We start from the raw sequence: 21758 nt of genomic DNA on the forward strand, positions 1-21758 counted from the left end.
CCTGTTATTAATTAGTACCTTATTGTTTTAGCTCAAAGAATTCCATTTAACATTTCTTGTAAAGCCAGGCTAGTGGTGATAACTCCTTCAGATTTTGCTCGTCTGTTAAACTATTTCTCTTTTCCTTCAATTCTGGAAGTATGACTTTGCCAGGTAAAGTACTGTTGGTTGGCAGGTTTTTCCTTTCAGCATTTCGCCATTAACTTCTGGCCTGCAAAGTTGCTGGAAAAAAAAAAAAGGCAAAACAAAACAAAAACAAACAAACAAACAAAAATCTGCCCACTGTCTTTTCAGGGGTTGCCTTATAAGAAACACTTTTTTTTCTCCTGTTTCTTCTAAGACTCTCTTTCTGTCTTTAATGTTTGATAATTTGACTATAATGTAACTCATTGTGAATCTCTTTATAATCCTCTTGTTTGTTGTTGCTCTCTGGGTTTCTTGCATCTGGATGTCTGTTTCTTTCCTCAGATTCAAGAAATTTTCACATACTATTATTTCAAATAAGCTTTCTGTTCCTTTTTCTTGCTCTCCCCTCCTTCTGGGATGCCTATAATGTGTATACTGGTTGGCTTGCTGGTGTCCCATGAACCACTTAAGCTATCCTGGCTCTTTTTCCTTTTGCTCCTCTGATTGAATTCCACTGCCCTGTCTTAAGTTTCTTGATCCTTTCTTCTACTTCAGCCAGTCTACTGTTGAACCTCTCTATTGAATTTTTCAGTTCAGTTATTATACTCTTCAGCTCTGTGATTTTTGTTTGGTACTTTTATATATTTTCTATTGCTTTGTTGAAAACTTCAAACTGTTCAAACATTGCCCTCATGATCTTGGTGAGCACCTTTATGACCATTATTTTCATCTATCAGATAAATCACCTATCTCCATCTCATTAATATGTGAATGTTTTTTATCATGTTCTTTTATTTGGAAAATATTTCTATTTCTTCATTTTCTATGACTCTCTGTGGTTTTCCATGCACTGGATGAAACAGCCACCTCTCAAGTCTTGAGAGGTCTTGTGTAGGAGACAAAATGTATTAATCAGCCAACACAAGCTCTAGTTGTCTCTCAAACTTCTGTAATTATCTAAGTGCCTTCTTTGGTCTAGATCATTAAGATCTGCTACAGTCTTGTGGAATTCATGAATGCAAGCCCTATTGGCTATCAGTACCATGCAATCCAGGGGCCAGTGCCTTGGTTAGTAGCGACAAAAGCTGGTACACCAGGTATGTATACAAACATCTTCCAGGTGACTTAGAAAAGGGTCAAAGAAAGCAGGGAAAATGTCCACAGGCTTCCCTAGTCTCAGGGGAGAATCTCAGTCAGCCTCTAGATACATGCTAAAGTAGACACCTGACCCTCAGGTAGCAACTTTTAAAGTATGCATAGACCCTTTTCAATGGAAGACTGGTAAATGGGTATTTTTTGGCCAGCTCACTCTGTACTGAGCCCTGGAAGGATGACTGGCTAAGAACTGTTTCTTTGTTTGCTACAGTCCTATGGGATGTGTGAATGGAAGCCTCATTGATATCAGAGCCAGGTGATCTGGGGACCTGTCCCTCAGGCAGCAGCCACTAAAGCTGTGCAAGCTTTCAGCAGTGATTTGGGTGGATTAGAGGGAGAAGGCATTCAAGGCATCTGTTGGCTTCCCCAGCCTCCAGGGAGGATGGCAGTCAGCCACTAGATGTGTACTAAATTAGAAGTATGAGCCCCAGGCAACACCTTTTAATGTAAATATATCTTTTTCAAGGAAAGACTAGAAGATGAGCATGTTTTGCCTGTTCCCTGTGCACTGAGCTCTAGGGAGATAGCCATTGTGAGCTCTCTAAAGCTCATCAAAAACTATTTCATTATTTTCTATAGTCTTGGGGGTCTTAGAGATATAAACTCTGTTGGCTTTCAGAGCAAGGTGTCTGGAAAGTCCACCCTTCAAGTGGAAGTACTAAAAGTGAGGCAGTAGATGAAGGGTCCAAACCTTTCACTCCTCAAGGAGAAGCTGGAAATTAGGAGTTCCCTCCTGATTGTATGTCACTATGCTTTGGGTAGGGAATAGAAAGAGTGTGTCTAAGACTTTCCAACCCATTTTGATGTGGGAATTTTCTTGTTTGACCAATGTGTAGGAGTTGCTCAGCTGGTTTCTGGATTTCTTTCAGAGAGAATTGCCGTGGCTGTTTCTTATATTGGATTTCAGCTAATGAAAATAGGTCCACACCCTCTGAAAATAACGAAGATTCTTCCATGTATCCCAAACCATTCCCAATTTAAAATTATAATATTATGATTCAACACTCTTACTTGGAACTCAAGTGATTCTTCTTTAAACTGTCCTTATGCATATAAAATAAAAGCACAAAAATGTACTTTGGAGATACTTCTTTTAATTCAGTTTTTCCAAGAGAAGTACATAGACTTTAGTTAGCTTTCTCTTGCCCTCTCAGGAAAGCCTGCTTTTGGGAAAGTATATCCTCTTTTCTAGGAAAAAATGAATTTAAACAGTGCTTTCAATCTTAATCATTAATATGTCATTCAGTTCAGCTAATTCTGATTCAGAATTAATAATGAACACTCGGATGGGTTCTAGATTAAAGAACCTGAATAACACCCAGAAAATGGAGCTATGGAAGAAATATCTTATATAAATTCTGCTTTAAATCATGCTGTTGATTGTATTAGAGGAAGAGGAAAGGGATGAGCTCTCAAGTACATAATTGCCCTTTTAGACAATAAAAGGCTTTCCTAATATTAGTTCCATATGTTGAAAATGGCTTCTTTCTTCTTCCTTATAACAAGGAATCAGTAGTTATACAAGCATTGGAATCCACATACATTTCTAGAAACCACATTGTCATGGCTAATTTTTAAAGACAGAAACAAACAAAAGTATGCAGCTTACACAATGTTAACCAGCAGGTACCAACTTCCACTATTCTCACTATATTCAGAAGATCATTTTGTCCATTTAGAAAAACAATGCTTACATTTTCTGGTGCAAAGGGCACATACTGACAATATTAACGTTCTCATGATTTCTCCAGATTTAAAATAACTCCTCTACCATAGAAAAACTTCATTAACTCACATACTGATAATCAGAACTTTAAGTAACTCAGATATTTTATACACTCCTCTGTTAGATAGTAAGTTACATTCAAATGGATTAAGAGCCAATGTGAATAGGCAAAGAAAAGTATCTAAGCTTTATGTTTTAGAAACTCTTTTACCACTGAGAAAAATCTCATTTCCTAGACTGTAAAGGGAAATATAATGCTTCCATATCAGCAATTAAAATGCTAAATAAAATGTAACTCTTACTTCCTATTAAACACTAGCAGGGAAAGGGACATGGGGAGATGGGGGCACTATGGAGACTCTCATTGAATCAAGGAATATAATTATCTTTCTCTGAGCCTATAAGTGATAAATCTGTAGCCCAGAAGCCCCCAAATTCCTCCTTTTCTTACCTCTATAATTTCAGAAACAGTTAAGATCAGAACCTGGAATGGGATGCAATATCAGAGCATTAAAGTCTTGCTTCTTTCTTGGACCACTACTCAGCCTAAGACTTAAGTACCTAATCTGCCAAAGAGAAATAATAATTGCTTTGCTTTAAGGACTAAAATAGTACATGTAGCCTAAACATAGCACCCGGGATATAAATTCTCTGAGTTTCTCCACTCTTACTTCCTTCCCTCACTCAAGTTTTCCTCTCCCTGTGTTACCATCACTTGTTTCATTGTTATCACTCTTCTTGGTTGCAACTACCATTCAAGAGGCTTCTTCAGAATCCACATAGTAGTAGGATCTTAGCTGCTGCTACTATTTTGCTACTAAGTGGATCGGGAATATAAAGCCAATGAAAGAGGATTTAGGCCTAGAAGGAAAGTCCAAATATAGGTTTCCTGGAAGTTACAGAAAACTCCTCGCATCTCATTGGTGCCAGTTTGGGTCAATGCCTATATTTCTAATCAACTGCTGTGGCCAGGGTAAATTATTGATTGGCTCACGTCCAAATCACACATTCCACTTAAACAAATTGGAGATGCTCTACCAAACCATATGGACAAAGTAAGGGAAGGAGTAGATCCCCAAGTGATGGTTGCCAGAAGTAGGATGAATGGATGCAGATAAAATACATCCTCTTACACATCTCCTTATACTCACTTCTCTTTAATGGCTATAGAATGCTTTTCCCTGAAGTCTTCCCAAAATTCTGTAATGTAAGTATTTACATATATGATTCAAAGTATCTATTGCCTGGATATTCTGAAGTCTTTTAGTCTTTGGGGAACTCACTGCTTTCATAATTAAATTAAAAGGCTTAGTCCTCATCTTAAGTCCTGGAGGAAGTCCAAAACTCTCCCAGAATATTTCATATATTTTCATGGTTAGATGGAGTCTCCTCACCACCTCTCACTTTTTCTGCAACTATCTCATCTTCTGTCTCCTCTCTTACTCCTCAAAATAGGATGTAAGTTAGGATTACAAAATAGGATGTGTAAATTTTATTAAAATTTTAGGTAAAAGAGAAAAGGATCACAGAAAAGGGTGGATCACGTAATAATTTTAAACTACATTTGAGAATTACTATTCTTAGAATTTGCTTAACCACATGCCAAAGTTTAATTTTAGTGATTACCTTCTCTCAAATCCCAATATTACTCTTCTGCCAGGCTGCTACCTCTTCTCTCTCTTTCCTTCACATTTTAGGACTCAAAAATCCTACCTCCCCAACCCACCAGGGAAAATTTAAGTATTTTCTTCCATTCTACTAAGAGCAATTTAGCTCCATATCCTCACTCAATGGAGTGTGTCTTTCATTAATTTGATGCTACAAATCTGTGTAGAGTAATGGCAAAATTTTCAATATTTGATTCCCTTAGGCTGAATTTGATTCCTTAAGTAATTTAACACTGAAAGAAAAGCAAGAAATGGAGATAGACTAAAACACATTTTACTGGCTTTTTTGCAATTTCAAATTTTAAAATTAAAAGAATGGCATAAAATACCTGGTAGGCAGTCCCATAATTCTGCAGCCCTAGAAGTTGTTAGTCGGTTCCTTCTATTGTTTTTACGCATCCATTGTGTTTGACAGGAAGGACTAACTCACCATCTCAAAGCTTTCTCACCTGAGGTATTAGTGCCCATCCTTTAGAAATTCTGTCTTCATTAATCTCATAGCCATTGTTCCATTCCTGCTCTTCAGAGCCACCAAATATTATCATCATGTACATGAAAGTTAAAATATTCTCTGAGAGGACATGGAGTCCAGTGTTCTGCTTCCACACAGGAAAGCTGTTAAATATAATACAGGATCACCATTTACGTATACAGTAATTAAGATTCAGACACACAGTTGGTTTACAGTAAGTGGCCAGAGAAAGACAAGAAATTTATCTCCTGATTTCTTGGCTCATGCTTTGACTTAAACTTAGTAGATCCCAGCAAGGATGCCAACAGATGCAAGCTACATCTTGATGTCACTACCTCCCTCCCAGGTTTTAGTAATCCTTCATGTTTTGTGGATGTGTTTCTACCTAGTACTTTCTCCTCCATTGTACTTTCTTAAAATCATAGGCTCTTTTGTTTCTGCACCCTTAGGCTATGCTAAGGCTGGCATCATAAACTCTAAAATAAATGTCAAGCTACCTTCCTGATGTCTTCTTTAAAAGCGAGAAGCCAGTAAGAAAATCTAGTTGATGCTTGGCCCAGAGTAATCATGAGTGGCAATTTACCAAAAGATCCATATGGTGCTGATCAATATATTGCTTCATATTTAAGTTCTTTCAACAGTCCAGCAAATGCATTTTTTCATTTTGGGTCTTTACAATGATATTGGGTTTGTGGGTCATAGTTCTTGTAGTAAACTAATTTTATCCTTCTTATACATTTTTTATTAATATATAATGTATTATTTGCTTCAGGGGTATAGGTCTGTAACCTCCTTATACTTTTAAGTAAAAAAAAAAAAAATTTAAATAAACAAACAACAACAAAAACAAAAACCCCAGAGGTTCCTCAGTGAGTGGTACATCCTGAGTAGGATATACTCAGTGCTAAGCAGTAAAGTACATAGTAAGGAAGTCAACTGCATAACTAGCTGCCCTTTCTATGAGCAGCACAGAAGCTAAGCCAACTGAAATTCTAATGAAGCTGTCTAAGTTCAAATAGCCGCTATACTACCTACTAATTACACTACCCAGGGAACTCAATTATCTCATCTTTTAAATTTGGAATACTGGTACTACCTCAAATGAGTGTTAAATTAAATAAGTTCATATATCAGAAGAATTTAGGAAAGTGCCTTGGGTATAGTAAGTCATTGCTAAATGCTTGCTTATCACCATTAATTCTTATTCTTATTCTTATTAATTCTTATTAACTTATTAACAACCATATAGATTCAATACAATTTTTAAAAGTCTGAAAGTATTTACATTATAAAACACAAAATTCTGCCTATTTGCTAGGGGGAAAAATACTTTTTTTTCAACCTTAATTCATTTCACAAATATAAAACTGAGCACCTAATTGTTCATGCACTAGAAGAGGTAACTGGGATACGGTACTGAACAAGAGAAAAGTTCTTTCTAGAGGAAAAGAGATTAGAAACACATTTAAAAAAATGATAAAAATAATGTCAAAAGGTAATAGAACTATGCAGAATATAAAGTGGGATGATTTAATAGGTGGGTATAGAGGCAGGGTCATGGTGGGAAAGTGATATTCTAGAAACAAGATGAAAGCTGAGATCTGAGTAAGAAGTGTTCTGCAAAGACTAGGTTGCACACATTCCAGGAGCAGAAGGAAGGCCAATGTGGCTGGAGAGGTTCAAATCAAAGAATGGGAGATAATACCAGAGACACGGTCAAGAAGAAGATTATATAGACCCTGGTGGAATTTAGACTTCAACCTAAGTCTTCCTCTAACCTTTGGAAGGTTAGAGGAAGGATGTGATCTAATCTGTAATTCTAAACAGTCACCCTGGCAACCAGACCAGACAGAAAATGGACCATCGAGGTGAAAGAGAAGCAGTGGTTAGAGGTAACTACAGTCAGATGAGAGGCAGTGGTGACAGCAGGGATGGGCAGATTCTGCGTGTATTTGAGAGGTAAAACTGGCATACTTGGAATGGACATGAGCATGGGGAGGAGAGAGAGGGGGCGCCAGAAGGATTCCTGGGTTTCTGGCTTGAGATACCATACTGCTGCTGATTTATTGAAATCAGAAAACTTAGGTATAAATTTGGAGGAAAAAAACCAAGTGTTATTTTTATGATACTTTTATTTTGGCCAAATGCACTCAGTAAGAAATATTTGTATTTTTCTAACCTTAAAAACTCCTTTTTCTAACTTAAAAACTCCTATTTTAGTCTTCTGAAATTGTAACATTGGTGAAGCTAATCCTAACTGACCAAAGAGACAAATTCATCTTCCCTTTATTATTTGAGTTGTGTGTTCCATTTGCATATACATAACTAAAATTCAAAGAATGTCTGCAATCAGTCTTTCCCTATAACTTTCTGCTGAAAGTATTAGAAACAGTAACTTAAGAGAAACTAAGAACCATACCTGCTCCACTTACATTATATATTTCAAGCCCACAGCACAACTTAAAGCAACATGGAATAAATGAATTTAATTGTGCTGTTGATGGTAGCAGCCAAAACACACACTACAAAGAGAAGCTAACACAGTCTAGGACAGCTTATGTGCAATGTTTTATACCATGTCCTAAACATTAAATAGCTCTCATTCCAAATGAGTCATTTTCCTTCTATTTCAGGTCTTCACAAAGAATATAACCAGATCTGCTATTGTTTGGAAAACAGGAATTTGTTCAGATGCATTTGACATAGTAGGGACAATTGAGGACAATGCATATTTAAGGTTTCTTCATGTACCATTTCATGTGAACAACACTAAGGAAGAAAACTGCATTCAACTGATCCAATTGCACAGGAATACACAAGACAAACACCATCCTCAAACACCTGCCAGCTACCTTAGTTCACTGGCGCAGATTGTGAGTCATACCCATCCACATCTGTATTAGAACCTCCCATATAATTTTAGATAATCCTCCTCCCACCATTTCACAATAACTCACAAGCTACAACCCTTTTTTTTTTAATATTTTTAATTTAAATTCGATTAAGTAACATATAATGTAATACTGGTTTCAGAGGTACAGACCTCTGATTCATCAGTCTTATATGATATCCCGTGCTCATCACATCACATACCTCCTTAATGTCCATCACCCAGTTACCCCATCCCTCTACCCACCTCCCCTCCATCAACCCTCAGTTTGTTTTATATGATTAAGAGTCTCTTATAGTTTGCCTCTCTCTCTCTCTCTCTCTGGTTTTGTCTTATTTTTTCCTCTTTTCCCCTATAATCCACTCTTTTGTTTCTTAAATTCCACACATCAGTAAGGTCATATGTAATTGTCTTTCTTTTTTTTTTTTTAAGATTTTATTTATTTATTTGACAGAGAGAGATCACAAGTAGACAGAGAGGCAGGCAGAGAGAGAGAGAGAGAGAGAGAAGGAAGCAGGCTCCCCACTGAGCAGAGAGCCCGAGGCAGGACTCGATCCCAGGACCCCGAGACCATGACCCGAGCCGAAGGCAGTGGCTCAACCCACTGAGCCACCCAGGCACCCCGATAATTGTCTTTCTCTGATTGACTTATTTTATTTAGCACAATACCCTCTAGTCCCATCTACATCATGGCAAATGGCAAGATTTCAATTTTTGATGGCTGCATAGTATTCCATTGTGTATGTATGTATGTATGTGTATATATGTATGTATGTATGTGTATGTGTGTATATACATCTTCTTTATCATTCATCTGTTGATGGACTTCTGGGCTCTTTCCATAGTTTGGCTATTGTGGACATTGCTGCTATAAACATTTGGGTGCACATGCCCCTTCAGATCACTACAATTGTATCTTTGGGGTAAATACACAGTAGTGCGATTGCTGGGTCATAGGTAGTTCTATTTTCAACTTTTTGAGAAACTTCTATACTGTTCTCCAGAATGGCTATACCAGCTTGCATTCACACCAATAGTGTAGGAGAGTTCCCCTTTCTCTGCATCCTTGCCAACACCTGTCATTTTCTGACTTATTCATTTTAGCCATTCTGACTGGTGTGAGGTGGTATCACATTGTGGTTTTCATTTGTATTTCCCTGATGCCGAGTGATATGGAGCATTTTTTCATGTGTGTTGGCCATTTAACTATCCTTCTTTGGGGAAATGTCTATCCATGTCTTCTGCTCATTTCTTGATTATATTTTCTTTGGGTGTTGAGTTCATTAAGTTCTTTAAAGATTTTGGATATGAGCCCTTTATCTGATATGTCATTTGCAAATCTTTTCTCATTTTGTCAGTTGTGTTCTGATTTTGTCAACTGTTTCCTTTGCTGTGCAAAAGCTTTTTATCTGCAACCCTTCTAACACCCACATGCAAACTTCAAGTCTGTTTCAAGGTAAAGTACCATATTTATTGTAGTATTTACATATTTTCTAACCATTTAATATACGTAAAAAAGTGCTACCATTTTTTAAACTAGGTTTCCATCTCTTTTTTTTAATGTGTCACTTACGAAGTTTGAGTATTGTGCACGTAACTGCTTTATTCCATAAACCCTGGACTACAAATAGTAGAACCGATATCTAAAATGTAAATTCAGTCTTTTGGGGTTAAGTTTCTAAAATTAAACAAACATCATCAAAGTGATTAGGTAAGATTAATTATAGTTTCTCTGAATCATGAAATGTGATTTAACACAATGCTTAGAATGAGAGGGATATTGCAAGCCTAATAAAAATCATGTTCTGATTGGATATTATGTATCAGGTACTATTACATTCACAAGTATGGTCCTATCTTATTTGAGAGCTTAATTTTTGCACTGTATCATTTTGTAACATCTCATAAAAGAGAAAGGAGTTGGCGCACCTGGGTGGTTCAGTTGGTTAGGTGTCTGCCTTCGGCTCAGGTCATGATCCAGGGTCCTGGGATGGAGCCCCGCATCAGGATCACCGTTTGGTGGGAAGCCTGTTTCTCCCTCTCCCATTCCCCCTGCTTATGTCCCCTCTCTCTCTGTATCTCTCTCTGTCAAATAAATAATAAAATCTTTAAAAAAGAGAGAGAGAGAGAGAAACAAGGAGAAAAGAAAAGTTCTTTTCAGTTTAAAAAGAAACTGTCGATTTTGTGAAATGCCTATGGGAGAGGGGTTGTATGTACTGGGAATTAAGTTTTAAGTGTAACATAAATCTATGCTGAAAGAAAAGTTTTTTTTGTTTGTTTTTTGTTTTTAACCATGAAGAAATTTTTATATATATATATCTGTGTATATATATATATATATATATATATATATATATGTGTGTGTGTGTATATATATATTTAGTCAAACCCATATTAGAAACTTACATCTATTCCAAGGCTTCATTTTTTTTTGTTAATTTTTTATTTTTATTATTTTTTATAAACATATATTTTTATCCCCAGGGGTACAGGTCTGTGAATCACCAGGTTTATACACTTCACAGCACTCACCATAGCACATACCCTCCCCAATGTCCATAACCCCACCCCCCTTCTCCCAACCCCCCTCCCCCAGCAACCCGCAGTTTGTTTTGTGAGATTAAGAGTCACTTATGGTTTGGTTCCCTCCCAATCCCATCTTGTTTCATTTATTCTTCTCCTACCCCGTTAGCCCCCCATGTTGCATCTCCACTTCCTCATATCAGGGAGATCATATGATAGTTGTCTTTCTCCGATTGACTTATTTCGCTAAGCATGATACCCTCTAGTTCCATCCATGTCATCGCAAATGGCAAGATTTCATTTCTTTTGATGGCTGCATAGTATTCCATTGTGTATATATACCACCTCTTCTTTACCATTCGTCTGTTGATGGACATCGAGGTTCTTTCCATAGTTTGGCTATTGTAGACATTGCTGCTATAAACATTCGGGTGCACGTGCCCCTTCGGATCACTACGTTTGTATCTTTAGGGTAAATACCCAGTAGTGCAGTTGCTGGGTCATAGGGTAGTTCTATTTTCAACATTTTGAGGAACCTCCATGCTGTCTTCCAGAGTGGTTGCACCAGCTTGCCTTCCCACCAACAGTGTAGGAGGGTTCCCCATTCTCCGCATCCTCGCCAGCATCTGTCATTTCCTGACTTGTTAACTTTAGCCATTCTGACTGGTGTGAGGTGATATCTCATTGTGGTTTTGATTTGTATTTCCCTGATGCCGAGTGATGTGGAGCACTTTTTCATGTGTCTGTTGGCCATCTGGATGTCTTCTTTGCAGAAATGTCTGTTCATGTCTTCTGCCCATTTCTTGATTGGATTATTTGTCCTTTGGGTGTTGAGTTTGCTAAGTTCTTTATAGATTTTGGACACTAGCCCTTTATCTGATATGTCGTTTGCAAATATCTTCTCCCATTCTGTCAGTTGTCTTTTGGTTTTGTTCACTGTTTCCTTTGCTGTGCAAAAGCTTTTGATCTTGATAAAATCCCAATAGTTCATTTTTGCCCTTGCTTCCCTTGCCTTTGGCAATGTTCCTAGGAAGATGTTGCTGTGGCTGAGGTCGAAGAGGTTGCTGCCTGTGTTCTCCTCAAGGATTTGGATGGATTCCTTTCTCACATTGAGGTCCTTCATCCATTTTGAGTCTGTTTTCATGTGTGGTGTAAGGAAATGGTCCAATTTCATTTTTCTGCATGTGGCTGTCCAATTTTCCCAACACCATTTATTGAAGAGGCTGTCTTTTTTCCACTGGACATGCTTTCCCGCTTTGTCGAAGATGAGTTGACCATAGAGTTGAGGGTCTATTTCTGGGCTCTCTATTCTGTTCCATTGATCTATGTGTCTGTTTTTGTGCCAGTACCATGCTGTCTTGATGATGACAGCTTTGTAATAGAGCTTGAAGTCCGGAATTGTGATGCCACCGACTTTGGCTTTCTTTTTCAATATTCCTTTGGCTATTCGAGGTCTTTTCTGGTTCCATATAAATTTTAGGATTATTTGTTCCATTTCTTTGAAAAAAATGGATGGTATTTTGATAGGAATTGCATTAAATGTGTAGGTTGCTTTAGGTAGCATAGCCATTTTCACAATATTTATTCTTCCAATCCAGGAGCATGGAACATTTTTCCATTTCTTTGTGTCTGCCTCAATTTCTTTCATGAGTACTTTATAGTTTTCTGAGTATAGATTCTTAGCCTCTTTGGTTAGGTTTATTCCTAGGTATCTTATAGTTTTGGGTATAACTGTAAATGGGATTGACTCCTTAATTTTTCTTTCTTCTGTCTTGTTGTTGGTGTAGAGAAATGCAACTGATTTCTGTGCATTGATTTTATATCCTGACACTTTACTGAATTCCTGTACAAGTTCTAGCAGTTTTGGAGTGGAGTCGTTTGGGTTTTCCACATATAGTATCATATCATCTGCGAAGAGTGATAGTTTGACTTCTTCTTTGCCGATTTGGATGCCTTTAATTTCCTTTTGTTGTCTGATTGCTGAGGCTAGGACTTCTAGTACTGCGTTGAATAGCAGTGGTGATAATGGACATCCCTGCCGTGTTCCTGACCTTAGCGGAAAAGCTTTCAGTTTTTCTCCATTGAGAATGGTATTTGCGGTGGGTTTTTCATAGATGGCTTTGATAATATTGAGGTATGTGCCCTCTATCCCTACACTTGGAAGAGTTTTGATCAGGAAGGGATGCTGTACTTTGTCAAATGCTTTTTCAGCATCTATGGAGAGTATCATATGGTTCTTGTTCTTTCTTTTATTAATGTGTTGTATCACATTGATTGATTTGCGGATGTTGAACCAACCTTGCAGCCCTGGAATAAATCCCACTTGGTCGTGGTGAATAATCCTTTTAATGTACTGTTGAATCCTATTGGCTAGTATTTTGGTGAGAATTTTTGCATCTGTGTTCATCAAGGATATTGGTCTGTAGTTCTCTTTTTTGATGGGATCCTTGTCTGGTTTTGGGATCAAGGTGATGCTGGCCTCATAAAATGAGTTTGGAAGTTTTCCTTCCATTTCTATTTTCTGGAACAGTTTCAGGAGAATAGGAATTAGTTCTTCCTTAAATGTTTGGTAGAATTCACCCGGGAAGCCATCTGGCCCTGGGCTTTTGTTTGTTTGGGGATTTTTGATAACTGTTTAAATCTCCTTACTGGTTATGGGTCTGTTCAGGTTTTCTATTTCATGAAAGAAATGTTTTAATTTAAATGTTGAATACTTATAGTAAAAAGAAAAGAGAAAGGGAGGGAAGTGGGCGGTTGATGAGAAATTTTACACTTTTGTCTCTTGAAGAAGCTAGAAAAAAATCACTGCCTGGGAAAAAAAGTTTAAAAGTGGAGTAGAAAAGTCATAATATTCACTCAAATACTATCAAGTTCTTATAAGCCAGGCATACAACGATGGCATATTTTGTGAAAATGAAAGAAGAGAAAATATTAATATCAAGAGTCTTGCACACTATTTCATTCTGAAGTCCTTGAGATTTAGCAGGTATCCCTTCAAGCTATACTAACTAGCTGAGTGTGTGGGTGTGTACCAGAGACTCCTGTCCACTAGGGGCTAGACTTTCACCAATAAACTGTTTTTAACTATAGCACTTAAAATAAAGTCCTATTTAGCAAGCATACAGATAAAAAGATTTTTTTTGTTAATCCTGAAATGTATTTCTGATCCTAAGAGATTATGTTTTAAATAAGTATCTAGAATCAGTTAAATAGTTCCAAACAAACTGACTCAAAGATGCATATTCTCAAATAAAATGCTACTTCAGGAAGTTTACACTGATAGTAAGTTTCATCACTGAAACATTTGCGGTTTTCCCTCCTTTTCACCTCCCAGCTTTATGAGGGCGAAAGACTTTATCATGAAGCAATCAGGTGTAATTAACATCAATCAATCAAGTCTTCTTGGTATGTCCCTGTTAAATAATAGTATTAGAAGCAATACAAGATAATAGGGTTTTTAAAAAATGCTTGGAATCCCCCCATTTATCCAACATTTGTTTAGTTATTTCTGGATGATGGGTTTTGGAAACAACTTATATTTTGTTTCTTTATTTGTCTACTTATCCAGGCTTCTATAACAAGAAGTTAAACTTTTATAATCACAAAGAAAGAATAATTTGTAAATTGAAGATTCATTTATTGAACTCCCAAGGGTGCTTTTCTAGCCATACAAAGAGGAGGAAAACAAGAATTCTATCTCAAGCTAGTCAGACTCATTAGAAATGAGATTGGTAAACAAACAAGGCCCTCCCAAGACAGTGATCTTGCCTCTGCTATTAAAAAAAAAAAAAAAGTGTATAAAAGTATACGGTACAATATAATGCAACATATGTACCAGTTAAGATCCATGGGTTTGGATTGAGAGGGAGTATGGTCTAAATATTGGCTCTCTTGTGTGATTCTAATTACATTTTTTAGCTACCCTGTTTCAACCTGTTTCTCTTTATTAGTGCCTGGCACATACTAAGTGTTCAAAAAACACTGTTTTTAAAATAGAGCACTAAGACAGGATAGAGTAGGGCATTGAGAATGAACACACCTACTGACCAACACAACAGACAAAAGAGGGTAATTCCTCAGTACACCAGGAGTATATCTACTTTGGATGTCTACTGCCCTAGAATTTTAGGGTTACACGAACATAGATGATTAGATAGATAGATAGATCTGTAAGAAATATTACTGCTTAATAGCCTAGAATCTGTTTTGAAGGTCTAAAACCAGTAAGGTCACAGAATTCTCTCAGGAGGAATGAGTTGGCCAAGTTATGCCCAAGGAAGTTCTCACAAGAAGGCATTATGAAATGTCCTGCTCCTCAGAACTTAACTGTAAAATGTTCCCACCAGCGTCCAATAGGAGGTTTGTGGGAGTAAAGGATAGAATTAGGTCTTGTAATATTTTTAAAGGGTCATTCAAAAAGGCAAAGCCTAAATTTTTTACAGATGGCAGAATAAGGACTGATGCAGTTGGCCAAAACTGACCTTTTATATTTTCCAAAAGCAAATGTTTACTGAAAGAAGACTTTACTATACTACCAATGGGAGGTGTGTGTGTGTGGGGGGGGGACATCCTGGATGCTTACATTGGACAACTCAGTACACATTCACTGCCAAACATTTATAAAAATCAATAATAATATTTTCCATGGTACCTGTTTTCAACCTTCCCACAAAATTTTGCCCTGTATTTGCTTTTTCTCAAATACAAACATGTTTCTGAGGAAAAACAACATTTCACATGAGAATAGGCTTGTGAAAGCACATGGATTTTAGGAACCCTACTGCTAGCTCCACAGTCTCTACTTAAACAATGACACACAGGCCAAGGTCAAGATAGTTGATTTTGCCAGGTCTTCTAGATAATTAATATAGAACTGATTTTAAGTTCTTTCAGAATGAACCTCCTTTTAAACTTCATTTAAAGCACACTTCCTTTCTCAAAGAGGGAAAGAGACTTCAGAAATTTCTATGCTCTTTTGGATGTTAACTCCTAAAAAAACAAAATTTTTATGAATTCAGTGAAAAAAGTTAGAAATATTTAAATTCGTGAAACATGGATGGGAAAAATTAAAGGTGGTTTGTCAAATATATATTGGGTTTCATGAGTTCAGAAAGTTTGGGGGGCAGGGTGCTCCCATCAGCAGCACATATACTAAAACTGGGACGAATAAAGGAGATTAGCCTGGTCCCTGAACAAGGATGACATGCAAACTGGAGCACCATTCCATATTTTAAGAATTTTTAAAAACACGTGTAATAAAAATGGATTTAAGAATGTCACAGACACCCTACTTGAGAAGATTCTTGTTGGTTTTGTTTTGTTTTCTTTTTCCTGGAAATGAATGGAATACCCATTCTGTAATGCAATTAGGGAAGTGTCTAAAAACACACGTAATAAAAATGGTTATGTAATGCTATATGGGAAAAAAAGAGTTTAGAGGGATAGTGTGAACTGTGAACTCAAATTATGCGTAGGCTTAATCATCCCCACATTAGCCATAGTTTGGAACTTTCTTCTTACTTATTAAGTGGGTTTTAAGTACTTTTTAATATGTAGATTTTTTTAATCATTTTTTTAATTTATTTTCAGCATAACAGTATTCATTGTTTTTGTACCACACCCAGTGCTCCATGCAATCCGTGCCCTCTCTAATACCCACCACCTGGTTCCCCCAACCTCCTACCCCCCCCCCACCTCTTCAAACCCTTCAGATTGTTTTTCAGAGTCCATAGTCTCTCATTGTTCACCTCCTCTTCCAATTTCCCCCAACTCCCTTCTCCTAACTCCCCATGTCCTCCATGCTATTTGTTATGCTCCACAAATAAGTGAAACCATATGATAATTGACTCTCTGCTTGACTTATTTCACTCAGCATAATATCTTCCAGTCCCGTCCATGTTGATACAAAAGTTGGGGATTCATCCTTTCTGATGGAGGCATAATACTCCACAGTATATATGGACCACATCTTCCTTATCCATTCGTCCGCTGAAGGGCATCTTGGTTCTTTCCACAGTTTGGCAACCGTGGCCATTGCTGCTATTAACATTGGAGTACAGATGGCCCTTCTTTTCACTACATCTGTATCTTTGGGGTAAATACCCAGTAGTGCAATTGTAGGGTCATAGGGAAGCTCTATTTTTTAATTTCTTGAGGAATCTCCACACTGTTTTCCAAAGTGGCTGCACCAACTTGCATTCCCACCAACAGTATAAGAGGGTTCCTCTTTCTCCACATCCCCTCCAACACATGTTGTTTCCTGTCTTGCTAATTTTGGCCATTCTAACTGGTGTAAGGTGATATCTCAATGTGGTTTTAATTTGAATCTAATATGTAGATTTTTAAGAATATTTTGTTCCATATCTGGTCCCCAGAAAAATCGGAAACACTCCACTTTTCTTTTTCAGAATAAAATAAACTCAGTTGTTAGTCAGACAATACTTAAAAATACCTTGTATATATAGAATGACTTTGATACCTAATCTAAGTTCTCCAAATGGCCACTTTCTGTTTGGAAATACAGAAGTTTATACCATTTTTTAATTAATTATTTTTATTAACATATAATGTATTATTTGCCCCAGGGGAAGTCTATACCATTTTAAAACAATAAAAATAAATGGGTAGCTTGAAGTGTAAAAGAGACCCCCACTTTTGAGAAAGGTTTGGCAGATTCTTATAAAGTTAAATATACCTCTGTCCTTCGACCTAGAAATTCCATCCCTCGATATTCACCAAAAAATTAAAAAGAACATATATCCACAAAAATATTTGCACAAGAATGCTCATAGAAGCTTTATTCCTTAGTGGAAAAAAACTGGAAATTCAAATTCTATCAGGAGGAAAACGGACAAATTTTAGCATATTCATACAGCAGAACACTATGCACCAATAAAAAAATATTGGTAGGCACAACAACATGAATAAGTCTAACAGACAATATGCGAGCAAAAGAAACTGAATACAAGAGTAAACAATTCATTTATATGAAAGTTAATATTAGGCAAAACAAAATCAACAGTTTAAAAATCAAAAAAAGTGGTTGCCTCTGAATGAGGGAGAGGAATAACCAGGAAAAGGACATGAAGGCACTTGCTGGTATAATGGCAATGTAGGTTCCGTGGCTGGCTATACGCATTTGTCAAAGGTCACCAGATTGTACATGTAAAAATGTGTACACGTCACTCTACAGTAATTCTATCTCAAAAAGAATATATATACTTTTGAAGATTTTTAATGTATTTGGTGTAAATAAAAGGTGGGGCCTCATTTATGTGTCTTCCTATATCGTGGTTTATGAACTTAAGTGGATCTAACAACTCAATGAACATATTTAATTCTCCAACTGTGCATCATTTTTCTAACTGGTCTATTTTCCAGAAGGCAAGAGCTTGTCTTTTTTTTTTTAATTTAAATTGTTTGTAATACAGCACATAAATTGCCATTAAACATGGCAATGCAATGAGAACCTCTAGAAGGAACAGGTGGGATAACTTCCCTTTTTTTTCTTATGACTTTGAGAATAAATCTCCCCCAAATGACACCTTTCTCCTTCAAACACTTCAGTTGTATATTTTATAACTTTTACATATGTCATTTTTACATGACAGTCACAGCTCCCACCTGGAGTTTTGCAACACTGTCCGCATGTTACCTTTTTTATTTTTTTAGAATATGCATGTTTTATTCTGAATAATTTTGCATAATAAAAATGAAAGTACAAAATAATTAACACAAAATATTTTAACAAGCTGAAATAAATCATGAAAGAAAAAAAGCAAAAATGTAATCTATGCAGTCTCCAAAAGTCTTAACAGCCTTCCAGTTTCACTAATGGGAAAGACTTAAAGGTCAAACTTTAGAGTTCAAACCAAGAGTCTAAAATTATCTAGTATACACTACCTGGGCTATTAATATTGATGTTGAGTAGCCAGATTCAACAAGTTAAAAAAAAAAAAAATACAAATGGCTTAATAGTTACAGGAATTACAACAAGCTAAGAAAAACTTCAAGAATCCTGAGATCCCTGTTAGACATTTCAAAAAAGACTAAACTCTTCACTGCCTTGTATATTCATTCATTCATTCATTCACCCACTTATTTGTTGATTCTATCAATAAGTATTTATTGGGCATCCATTATGTACTAGAATGTTTAAAAACCTGGCATATGTAAAAACAAAAAGATAAAAAAACTCAACTTCTCAATGAGGTGGAATGTTTGATAGTGTCAGAGGGGGGGAAAGTAAGGCAGGGAAAAGGGGTAAGAAAGTAAGGTAAGGGGGCTGAAATTTTTAGTAAGGTAGTCAGGAAAAGCCTTACTAATAAGGCAGTCAAGAGTAAGGACATAAAAGAGAAAAGAGAACTAGATGTGCCAATATGTGGGAAAGCATCCTACGTGGCAGGAACAGCAGTGCAGAGGCCCTGAAAAGGGACAGCACTAGCAAGTTTAAGAAGTTAAAAGGCAACTTTCAAGGCTGGAACAAAAAGAACTAGAAAAAGGGGAGAAAGTAAGATCAAAGAAGCACTGTAAGCTAGATCACACCTTTTAGACTATTGTAAAGACTGGCTTTTACCACATGTGATGGGGCCACTATAGGTTAAAAAGCAGAGGGGTGACATGATCCGACTCCCATCTTAACAAGATTATTCTGGCTGATCTTTCAGGAATAGAATGGGAAGGTCAAGGATAAAAACAGGAAAGCCATGTAGGAAGCTACTACAATAATCCAGATGAGAATGAGAGTCAATAGTAACTTGGAACGGGATTGAAGCAGTGCCGAGTAGACAGAAAAGACTGAGTTTTATATCTATTTTGAAGGTAGAGCTAAGAGGATTTACTGGCAGATCAAATATGGGATGTGAAACAAGGAGCCAAAGTTGCCTGTAAGGCTTTTGGAATAAGCAACTGAAAGAATGCTGATCTCCCAATTTGTGAAAAGTCCTTTTCATATTAATGGAATTGTACCCAACTGCAAAGAGGCAGTAGGGAAAAACCTGTTGGTAAAAATAAAATAAAACTTCTATCCCTATATGGTAGGTAACCTCTGAAATCCTTTCACAGAAGCAGTATTGCTCTAGCTTGAATCTTCAAATCTAATTAAATGCAAACTCCACATTTTCTTACTAATCTTTGCAGATAGGTGATTTTGATAGTACAGAAGAATATCACTGTATATAGGAGGATAAGTTATAAAAAAAAATAGTATTTAATTGAAAGGTGAGGATTTTAAAAGGCCCACTTCAGAGGTAGGTCTAAGCATAGGTAATGATCTGAAATATAGAGTAATCACCACACAAATTTTGTTAAACATAACATTAATTTGTAGTGTTCATTTTTCAGTGAAGTTGATACAGGGGTCAAGTGTAAGCTCTGAGTCAGAAAGAACAAGGTTGAAATTCAAAGTCCACTGTCTTGGGTTATAAAGCTTGGACACATTATTTTACTTCTCTAAATCTATTTCTTCAGATCAAAAGTAGATATACAATACTCATATCTGGCACATTTTAGGTACCTAATAACAATAACTGATTATTATTATCCACTGAATCAAATTTTCTAATTTGATTTTGTAAATTTTGAATTATTTAAACCTGAGATTTCTTTAAAAGATTTATTTTATTTATTTATTTATTTATTTGAGAGAGAGGGAGATAGAGAGAGAGACAACATGGTGGGGGGCGGGGGCAGTAAAGGGAGAGGCAGAAGCAGACTCCCTGCTGAGCAGGGAGCTAGATCCCCAGGTCCCGGTGATCATGACCTGAGTCGAAACCAGATGCTTAACTGAGCCGCCCAGGAGCCCCTGAGACATAAATTTTTAAAGGACGAATAATACATACTTATTGTTGGAAAAAAGTTATTTCGATTATTTATTTACATGAATGATATTCAGAAGATTTGAATTTCGTTTCAAGAACATTTCCTCCTTAGCATCTAACTTTTGCTTACTACCCGTGATGAAAATCAACCTGTGGCAACAGGTTCACTAAATATCACCTTAGTCATGTCTTCTCTTGCCTCCTCTGTTGTAAAGGTTTCTGCTGCAACTAAAAGTAAAATGTGACACATTTCTAACCAATAAAATGTGGGAAGCCTCCTAAATAACACTTCCAGATGGGTTTGTTTTTTTTTTCCCCTAATAAAAAGAGACGGTCTCAGCTGATACATTTCTCTCTCTTGTCCTCTATACCACTCTTTCCCCTTTTTCCCTTCCTGAAATGTGGATACACTACCTTAAAGTCTAACAGTCATCTTGGTTTTATTAGGCAGTAACTAGGAGAACAAAATGCAACACCTGAGCACTGCAGAACACAGAGATGGATAATATGTATCCCCAGAAAGATCATTGAAACCCTGTACCAATTGTGAACTGTCAACCTCCAGACATCATCTCAATTTGTGAGAAAAATTAAAACATTTAAGCCATTGTAGTCATAAACTGTTTCTGCTCACAGCCAAATATAGACCTGATACACCACTTTTCTCTCTACTAGGTAAGATATATGTATCCACTTTGTACCTTACATTTTATCTTTTCATTTTTTTTTCTAATGTGATATACTTTTTTTTTTACTATCCCATTTTCCTCATTTAAGTCAGGTAAGCTATTCAGAAAAAAAAAATTGGTAATGTACCCATGTGCTTCTCACAGATTTTTAATAATCTTTATGAAATACATACATCCAATTACTACACTTCTATAAGGAACAGGATTTTTTAACCAAATTAACATCATAATATAGGCACTTATAAAATTGTCATGCTTTTTAAAAAGCTAATATCATCTCTCAGAGAATTGATAGTCCCTAATGATTGAAAACAGTTTTTCTCCATTTAAAAAGGGGGGTTTTTAAATCTGTTTATCATAGAAGGAAATAAATGTAAAATACATTTTCAACCCAGACTTGTTATTTATTTTCTAAAGGTATAAATATGATGTTAATGGTAGCACTGCAAATCAAGCTTATGTTCCAAACAGCCACACTTATTGTTGGTTCTCTCTTTTCATCCGTGTCCTTCCTCCCTTTCAATCTTTTCTTTTCACCTGAAATACAACAACTGCAAAACAGAGTAAGAGAGAAGATGAGAAATGACCTTAATTTGCCAATTATCATATAAAGTCAGCAACCTCTAATGTCTCATTTGCAGTAATTTCTTTAAAGATAAAGATACATAGGAAACACATTTTATAAGGATAAT

At 36.5% G+C, this 21758-nt stretch overlaps 1 non-coding gene across 1 annotated transcript; it reads left to right on the forward strand.

Annotated features, from left to right (window-relative positions):
• The first annotated feature begins 15686 nt into the window (after positions 1–15686).
• LOC125096614 (U6 spliceosomal RNA) lies at positions 15687–15792 on the forward strand. The gene has a single exon (XR_007126289.1). It is a non-coding gene; the product is annotated as a U6 spliceosomal RNA (small nuclear RNA).
• The last annotated feature ends 5966 nt before the right edge of the window (positions 15793–21758 follow it).

The sequence above is a fragment of the Lutra lutra genome, chromosome 3, assembly GCF_902655055.1.
Source record: "Lutra lutra chromosome 3, mLutLut1.2, whole genome shotgun sequence".
Classification (NCBI taxonomy): Eukaryota; Metazoa; Chordata; class Mammalia; order Carnivora; family Mustelidae; genus Lutra; species Lutra lutra.